At 40.0% G+C, this 9581-nt stretch overlaps 1 protein-coding gene across 6 annotated transcripts in view; it reads left to right on the top strand.

Moving 5' to 3' along the window:
- Nucleotides 1-245: 245 nt before the first annotated feature.
- The window catches only part of RALYL (RALY RNA binding protein like), a 404596-nt gene continuing 395260 nt past the window's right edge, over nt 246-9581 (top strand). For 4 of the 6 annotated variants that reach the window (XM_080381895.1, XM_080381892.1, XM_080381894.1 and 1 more), the window contains exons 1-2: nt 548-681; nt 1592-1678. The gene's annotated coding sequence lies outside the window, so the exon portion shown is untranslated. Of the gene's footprint in view, nt 319-394; nt 682-1591; nt 1679-9581 lie in introns of those variants that run through there. The other 2 variants (XM_080381891.1, XM_080381898.1) reach the window with 2 other exon arrangements.

Genomic DNA, 9581 nt, shown 5'->3' with positions numbered 1-9581 from the left:
CCCCGCCGAGGAGTAACGCCAGCGCACACACCGCGGAGCCTGGCGCCGGACCGGGGCCGCCGCCGGGGCACGGCACACACACCCCCCGAGCAAACCCCGTCCCCGCTCCGCGCTCCACCCGGCGCTGGGGGCGAGCGGCGCCGCACCGGCGGGGCCGGCGGGGCAGAGGGCGGCGGCGCCGCCGCGGCCGGAGGGCAACAGGCTGGCGGGCGGCGCCGGGCGGCAACTTCGCGCAGCGCCGGCAAGTTGCGCTGCCGCGCAAGACGCGCCCGCCTCCGCACCTCGCCCGCGCAGCCGGCTGCGTGCCCGCGCCTCGGTGTGAGTATGTGTGTGCCCGCCTGAGTGCGTGCGTGCGAGCGGCACCTGCCGAGGCCGGGCGGCCGCCACGGCACGGCGCGGTGCGGTGCGGGTGCGGGTGCGGAGCGCAGGGCGGCGGCGGCGGGAGCCGGGCGGCTGCGGCGGGCTCGGGGCGCGCTGGGTCCGGGCTGGGTCCGCGCCCGCGCCCGGCGCCGCCGCTGCGCCCTCCCGGCTGCGAGTCCGCCCGGCTCCGGATCACGTGGCGGTTGCCGGAGGCAGAGACTAGAGAGGAGAGAAAAAAAAAAGCGCCTCATTCCTTCTTCCACCGCCATACTGTATTTTATAGTAACTCTCATTTTTATTCCTCCCTTTTACTCCCGCTCGGTGAGTACCTTTCCGCTGACATTCTTGTCCTCCTTTTTTTGTCCTGTTTTTTTCCTTCCTTTTGGTTTTTTTTTTTTTGTTTTTTTTTCTTCTTTTTTTTTTTTCTTCCTCTTTGATTATTGTTTAAATGGATTTGATCTCTTGCTGATGACAAGTTTTTTTTCCTAGCATGCGATGGTTACTAAACTGTGAGCAAAAGGTGCTGCTGGGGCCGGGAGTCACTGGGAATGAAAAATGATAATATTAATAATACGGACTTGCCAGTCCAGCAACAACTGATATACATTTAGTAGCTATATATCTATATATGCAACTGGTTTTGTTGTGGCACGGAAAAGCAATGTGAAATATGATGCTTATTTTTCAAAGATAAGAGAAAAGGCATGTTTCTAACTCTTTTTGCAGAGGATTTTCTCTGGTGGTGCTTTATTTTTTATTTTTGGGTGTTTTTTAAGGGTTTTTTTTTCGTAAAGAGATGGGAATTGTAAATTCATTTTACAGCAGTGTTTACACAGAGTTTGTAATCTTGCAATTCTGGTGGAAGCCACAGAGCAAGATGTTAATTTTATTATTTTTGTTATTGTTTCTTTTTTTTTTTTTTTTTGACACTCAGTGCAATCATCAGGGTTTGTTTTTTTTCTTTTTCTTCTTTTTCAGTTTTTGATGCCTGTTTATAATGTGAAACTTTTCTTGCAGCGTGTTATGGTTATTATTTTTAAATACTTTTTTTCCTCCTTAAAGATAACAAAGCAAAACAGAAAGCTAAAGAGATGATCCTTACTTTTGCAAATTTTGCACCTTGACTTTTTTATGCTTTTGCCAGCAGTATTTTATGATGGTTATTATTATCATGATGATGATGATAGATATATACATATATACAAATAAATACATTTTCAAATGATGGCAGTGGAAGGTTTTCCTGGAGAATGAAGTGCGGTTTGGTTTCCTTGTCAACGGAAGATGAAGTGAACAACTGAACATCTCCCCAGTGCAGGTACTTCATCTCCTTGTAGGCGTTTCCACGCTGTGTAAATTACATTGTGAGAGATTTTTTTTTTTTTTGTAAGAAATCTCTTTCCACCCCTAACTAAAGGTTTCTGTGTAATACACATGAGGACTGAACTAAATACCTCTGCCTTGTGATTGCTTGGATGTGTGCAAAATGTTGCACTAATTGAGCCTAGGTCGGTTTAAGCTGAAGAGAGGTTTTTTATGTGCTGTGCTGTATAGGGGAAAGGCAGCTGGGGAAAAAAATTAATCAGAACCCCCGCGCCTCCCCCCTGCCTTCCCATTTAAAAAGAAAAAAAAAGAAAAAAAAACAAACCGAAACTGGATGAAACCTTGAGATCCTCCTTATGAGTACAAATACTTGTAAGACTTTAGACAAAAGCAGGACTCCTGGCCATGTATTGTGGTGACTGGTGTGTTTGTGTGTGTCTGTTTAAAAATTAACCATTAGAAAATATCTATGAGAGAAACAGCAAAGGAGGCTCCCTCGGAGAGCTGGCTCACTGCCACGCCAGGCATATTTCGTAGCCCTAAGGGCAGCAAAACCCTTATATCCAACTTCTGCTCCTCATATTAAAAAGGCGTAAACAAGGCAGCAGGTTGCCTCTTATGAATTTAATTCATTGGGATGGAGATTAATCAGAAGCAGATATTTGCCTGGAGGTGTTTCGTTTTGTGTTGATGGTTATTAATGCCACTGGCTGACAGGGAATGGGAAACACTTACTTTCCGTGACGGTCACTGAGAGTTCAGGATTGGAGAGGAAACTGTTACTTCTCATGGAGAGCACTTAAATGCTTAACAGAGGCTGCCCCTGGTATGGAGACAGGATATTGGTTCTCTAAAATACAATTTGGAAAGATTTTTTCAGATGACAGGTTTTGGGTGGTTTTTTTTCGTGTTGCGCCCCGCCCCCCCCCCCCCCCCCCCCCCCCCGATAAGACATACAGTGCAATGTTATGCTCAAGTTGAAGTGCTTAATGCTGGGATCTGCAGTGTTCTCTGTTGCTTACTTTGTTGTGATGGGATTGCTTAATGTATTTTATATAAACAGCTTTTAGGGATCTATAACTGACTAAGGGTATGCTGTGTATTCAGATGTGAAAACTAAAGTTACAGGGGATATATTTATTTTCTTACTGGCATATAAGCAAATACAATTCATAAGTCTACAAATGCATTTAGAAGTTTGAGGCTTCTAACACTTATATTTACATTCTTGTAACTTATCATCTTCCTTTAAAGTAGAAATGTGTTTAAGTCTTCAGCTTTCTCTTGTGCAATTAGTCATGTTGAAAAATACCTAAATTCATTTGTCTTTGTAGAAACATATCTATTATATATTTACAGTGGCCTTTTCCAGCTTGAATGTAATAAAAATATTTAGCACATATGTCAAAGCAGAAGCCATGCATAAATGATGGAATACGTTTGGAAGTATATCAGGGTCAATAATCCATGTGTCTAAAAAAATGGTCTAGATATTTGCATGATAGATTATGATGACTTCTCTGAAATAGTTAAGATCTGTTGGGTCAATATTCCACGTTTTAAGAAGGCTCAGCCTGCTTATTTTTTCATGATTTCGTTTGAAAGCAAGCCATTAAAATACCAGAGTGAATGAAACTTTATCCTCTACCACCGTTTTTATTTCCATCCCTCCTTATTTTTAATTTAAAGTTTTTCTTTACATTATGTGGAACTGCCAGTAAGCAAAATATTTTTGATATTGCTAAAGTACTGAAAGAAAGTAACTAGGCTAGCAGTTTCCAGAATGGTATTCCTTTTGTCCTTTCTTTAATATTGCAGGTGTGTTGTATGAGTAATTTTGTACAGATAGTTGCTGACTGAAGATCTAATTCCTGCTCATTTAGTTCTGTCTTGGAGTCTGAGAAAGAAAGTTTTAGGAATGCACTATTTTCAGCACCCAGATTTCATCTACAAAGCGCCTGTTGTCTGAGTAGCATGGTAATTAATATACACACATTTCATTTGCAGCAGTCTGAATTATATGATTTCATATGTATCAAACAGCATAGGGACTTTAAAATAGGAATAAAGGAGCTAATTTTGAAAGAGGATACCTCTGCCTCCTGCAGAATGTGGGCACAGTAGGATTTGGTTTGGTGGAATCCAGCTTAGTGTTTCCATAGTTATGCTATGACTAACACTGTTGAAAGCATGTTTGGAAAGCCATAGTTAGTGTAAAAGACAATTGTCCTTTTGTACCTTTGCGATAAATACAAATTTTGCCTAAGAATTGCAGCATTGTTTCTACAAGTGATAATATAATTCTATTTCTTGTATTTAGTATGAGATGCTACACTTATTAGCAAATAAAAACGAACAGGTGAACAGAAGTTACTAACTGAGTAGTGCCTAGAACGCTGTTGCATAAAGACACTGTAGTGGCCTGAACAGAAGCGTATCTGCTCACATTTTTCTACACAGGAGATAGGACTATGGAGGCCTGTGGAATGATCAGCTCCATTTTGCTTTGATGCTAGGCTGGTCGTCTTGTTTTGTTCAGATTCAGAAAGCTCCAGTTTACATTTAGCTGGGACGTCACTCCCACTGCACCTCTTCAAAGGCTGGGGCACAGCCTCACTCTTCGGCTGTTGGAAACCTCATCCCTGTCCTATATTTATTCTCAGAGAGTTTATGTTCCTTTATTTTTGTGCCAGTGCAGTCCCTAATCAGTAAGATTCCTTCACCATGTCTCTGCTCCTCTTCAGAGTATATTTCTAGACAGCAATCACAGCCCCCTTTTGCTTACGTTTGGTGGGGAGAGGTTCCCTATGGTGCAGCCAGTGCTGGGAAGGGATGTTGGGACTGGCTGTGACCAAAGTCATACTGCAGCAGAAGCAGGGCAGCTGCATTCAAATCCTCTTCCACCCACGTTGGTCTGTTCTGCTTTCAGCTGTGAACATGGCGGTCCTGTTTCTGGCTCTTACATCAGCCTGAATGTTTCCACCTGGAGCTGCGCTGGTGGACATGCCTTCTTCTGGTGAAACAGGCTTTGTGCCCTGCAGACCTTCCCTTCACTCCCCCTAAGTGATCTGAATTTCTCTGACTAGAACGTAACAGCAAAGGACTCCCAGGAATTTCTCCTGCTACAACTGATTTTTAAACTCCCAAGAATCTTCTACTTATTGTTTTAGTATTTTGTATTCATACCGGCTGGGGGAACCTGAATGAGCTTGAGCCAATGCTGTATCAGGGGCTGTCTTCTATCAGGAATAAACATGGAAGTTGGCTGAAATGCTTTATAAAATATCTTTTCCTTATTAGTTTCTTCCCAGGTTGCTTATATCTTAGCTTTCTAGTCTTCTAAAGCATTATTCTAAAAGCAGTTTATTTCTCTTTTACAGTGTAATTTTTCCTACTGTCTTCATTCCCTGCATTGTGGGTTTAAAGAGATAAAAACATTAAAAAGCTTAATAGTGTTTAAAGTGTAGGATTGTAAAGACGGATAGGTCTGCTCTTCGATTAACGTTTTTAATTTCCCTTGGTCTTCTTAGAGGATGCGGTGCTCTGTCAAATTCTGGAGCTGAATCCTTGTTTTAACTACTTACAGAATTTCTGATCAGAAGGCTAAAGGTGACTATTTCCTGATGAAAAATTATGTAATTTGTGACACCATCTACATAGTTATCCAGTTTGCAGCATCCTTAAACTTGGATGCAGACTGACAGAAGAAAACAAAATGCTACTTTTAAATGATGTGAAGATTACAGTGTAAAGTTTTCACCTTTGTTAAGGTACCAATATTAATTTATGATCTTTGAACAATTACCAGAGTAACATGGCTTGAAGATTATTGTTTTGCACATCACACATTAGAATAATTTGTACCATTTTTTTTCTTATCTTTGCTCTTTCCTATTTCAAAATGACACTGTAATCTCTATAATGTGCTTAATCCTTCAAAAGCATTTATACCATGATTTTGGAAGTATTTTATGAGAAAGTTTATTTTTGGCACAAGTAAATGTGATTTTCTATCTCAATGCATCATCTGCCACCAATTAAAACAAACAATCAAGTAGACCTTCAAATTACTAAGTAAATCTCAGGTTACTTACTATGAATACAATTAATTTGTTTGTATCGTTGTGATATTCTGGGATAAAAAGATAGGTAGACGAATAGATGGAGTCATATAGATAGATATTTTTACAGATGTTTTTAGTGTGATAGAGAGTTAACAGAAATCATACATTAATTAACTTTCTTTTAGGGTTTAACCAACAGAATTGTTTAAGAATGAACAGTTTAACTTTCTCTGTGTAGTAAATTTATATACACCAATATTATCTACTGCCTCTTGACAAAAGCTACAGATGAATTGCCTCTGTGGTACTCCTCCATGTGCCTCCCCAGCATCCAGCCCAGGCTCCCTGGGTGTCAGCTAGCCTGCCAGGATGTCAGGGCTCAACCATTCTGCAACTGCATTTCAGTTTCAGGAAGAATTTCTTGCTCTGGTGTAGCTCCTTCATGGTTATATAGTAAACAATAATTTCTGCCTTGACTTGGCTGGTAGAGGTTTGAAGAAGCAGAGGTGGATTTCATATGAGTGATGACCAACAGTGGGTGTGAACATGGTGGAGTATGAATGATGCTCATCAGGCTCTTTATTTTTCCTTTGCACATGCATGAGTCTGTCTCCTAAAATACCCAAATCTCTGGTTAAATTTGGTTTACATCAGTGGCCCTTCCCAGGTGGCCTTCTGATAGCAGCGATTATTGCCTTTACTGACATGCAGTCTCTGAGCAACCAAGTCAATGTGGAGCTCTGAAAACAGCTGAGACTTTGCACAGGCAATTCTGTGGTCCTCTGAGAGCTGCTTACAATCCCTTGGACAGCCGTAGCTTATAAAACGCAGTACAGACCATTATTATTACTTAAAGAACAAAAAAAAACCCCCATAAAGGATCTAATGATAATTATTGGACCTTGCTAGTTATTACATGACTTGGTGAAAGTCAGGTCCCAGTCTTCCAACTGTGCCCCATACCAACAGCCGCCTTTATTTCAGCCTGCTCAGTCATATTGGTTGCTTTTGTCAAGATTCTCCCTTGAGTCAGGCATGTGCTTTGTGTTGTGCAGGGTCAACAAAAAGGGGCTATCTTGCACAAATCAAATATTAATGGGATTCTTCACCTGACTGAAGCAAGGCTAGATTTTTTCTTTGGAAAAATATTGCACCAGTACAGTTCATTCAGTAAAAAGTTGGCTCCATTTTTGCTGAGATTTTTGTATAGAAGCTAAACAGCGTCTATGTCAAATAGGTACAAGACACGTCTTATTAAATAGTGGTAACTTTATGATTCAGGACAAGCGCTGTGCATGTATACCTTGCATGCAGTATCTTTAGGCTGACCTAAGAACTGGAGTTTGAGCAGCAAAGAATTATATTTGCACCATATTGACAATGCTGGTCCTTCTTTCTGTTTGGTTGTGTTGTAATGGAGTTCAGAAATACTAAAATGTTTGCACTATCCCAGGCATCCTCTTTATTAGAACAAGATGAATGAATAAAGTGCATGGATGTAACAAAGACAGTTTTGTGCATTTTTGCACACCAAGCTTGCAGTCAAGGGTTGCTGACAGCTGCTCTTCTTGTTAGAGGGAGTTATAGTAACTCACTGGCTTTTACGCTGTGCTTTTAGTAATTGTAGCATCATGCTTCTGAGCTTGATCCATAATGCAGAGTTACTTTTTATAAAAGAAAGGGAATTCTACCTAGTTACAAGATATTGCCATAAGATTCTTTACCCAATAAACATTTTAAAACGTGCTGTGCAAACAGTCATGCAGTGTCTGAAACAGACACCCTGAAGGCATAATTAAACCAAAATTTCCTGTTTGGGTACCTGTAAAAGGATTAATTATACTGTGTTCTAAGTAACAAAAATATCAGTGCTACTATCGCATTTCTTGTCTTGTATTTGCTACTGATTTCAAAGGGTAAAACCCAACACTTGAGATTTTGCACAGTAGGTCAGTTTTCTAATGTAGTCTCTACTGTATAAATTCACATCCACTCTTTATTTCAAATTGCAGAAGGAGGAGGATAAAATTATGTTTTCTTCCTGCATATACAACTTTCAGTTAAATGGGAGTTCTGTAAATGGGACAACTGCAAGATTGGCTCTGAAGGGGTTAGCGTGCTTCTGTTAGATGGCTGTGCACTTGTAAGTTGTAGACAATTAATGTAAATTATGCACAATGACAAAATAAACTACCTTTGAATGTTGACATTATGTTGCTTTTACTTTAGGGGGATAGTTCATCATGAGATTGATGCTGTTTTTATTGTTTATTATTTTATGAGAAAAGTATACTGTGTTACCATTCACCAGCATGTACCCTGCTCTGTTGAGTGATGTTGAAACAGAAAGGTGCAGAATTGAACCCTGGTCCTATTAAAATCAGTAATACATATGCTGGACAAAATTTTATGTCAAAACATTTTTTTTTTTCCTGTAGATTTTTGATAAAGTGATTCACACAAAAGGCTCAATTCATCTCACTTAACCTTGCTGTTTAAAAAATAGGTTTTCAGAGCTAAGCTAGTCATCATTTTAGCCATCTAAAAGTTAGTCATTGAAGTCTAACGCAGTCGCTCAAGGCTTCGTAGTCAATGGAGATATATAGACACCTCCAGAGAATTACAGATTACATCGCAAGAGAGGCATCTATGGATAGCTGAGATGAACAACCTTCCTAAAACGCTTCTCTCTTCACTGATGAGACACAACCTAGATGGGGCGTTTAAACTAGATTCCTAACTTTTTAATGGAGGGAGTTAGAGGAGATGAGTCTCATGGCCACTACCCACCCACCCCACCCCCCAATCTGTTGAAATAGTATTTTCTTAAGTAAATATTTGGTTGAAAACATTATTTGACCTAGAATCTTCATGGCTATAAGTTTTTTACTTTAATTTTTTTTTCAACTTCTGCAGTAATTTTTTGACAGAAATGCAAGTTTCCTTCTAAACACTTTGAATCAGTTCTGGACTATGAAAAAAATCCCAAAGATTTCTGTCGGGGCAAGATTTCACACCTTTTTCCATTGCTTCACCCAGTTTTCTAACTGTTCATAATGTGGTCCCTACAACCTGATCCTTCAATAAGTTCTCCACACAGAGTCAAATTCTAAAATGCAGGGACTCAAGCTGTTTGGTACAGTCATGGACCTCATTTGAGAAACCTCTGAAAATAATCAAAAGTTAAGGATTATGTGAGTGGCAACAGAATCAGCTACTTGCACTTTGCATATGTAAATTAATGTAGATATATAGTCACTGTGTTAAAAAATCATTAGTAGCTGAAGAAACAGCAGAACACCTGAAGCTGAAAGTTCTAGGTGCCTCTGAAAAAGGCTTTTTGAAAAACAAAAAGGCAAAATAATAGTTTGTGAACTGAGGTCATCCAGGCAACATTGGTTAAGTATTTAACTATTGATGGCATGCCGCTAATATCCTTGCATACATGCTTGTTATAAAAGATACCAGTAAAACCTGTATTTTTTACTATCCAGATAGATTTTATCTTTCCTTGTCTCAGGTAATTTTCTAGAGAAGATTGGAATTTTAGAAGACTGAATGTTAACTTCGGTATAAATCAGCTCTTAGACGAAGTTTATTTCAGTGACTTGTCTTAGATCTGTCCCATGTTGTTGTGAGTAGCAGCATGCAAAAGCACTGGACAATTTGTGCCAGTGCCTGGTATGCTATGATATCCTCTTTTCCACAAATTATGAATTCTGTTGTGTCTTTCAATATGCTTGGTATTTCTGTAAGATTTTGTACAGGTACTGAAATATGTGAACATAGTGTACATGTTTCCACCATAGGTTTTGTCTTATTCTCAGAGCAGCA

Source organism: Falco punctatus (assembly GCF_963210335.1).
Source record: "Falco punctatus genome assembly, chromosome: 3".
Taxonomy (NCBI): Eukaryota; Metazoa; Chordata; class Aves; order Falconiformes; family Falconidae; genus Falco; species Falco punctatus.
This window is presented reverse-complemented; position numbering and strand designations above follow the sequence as displayed.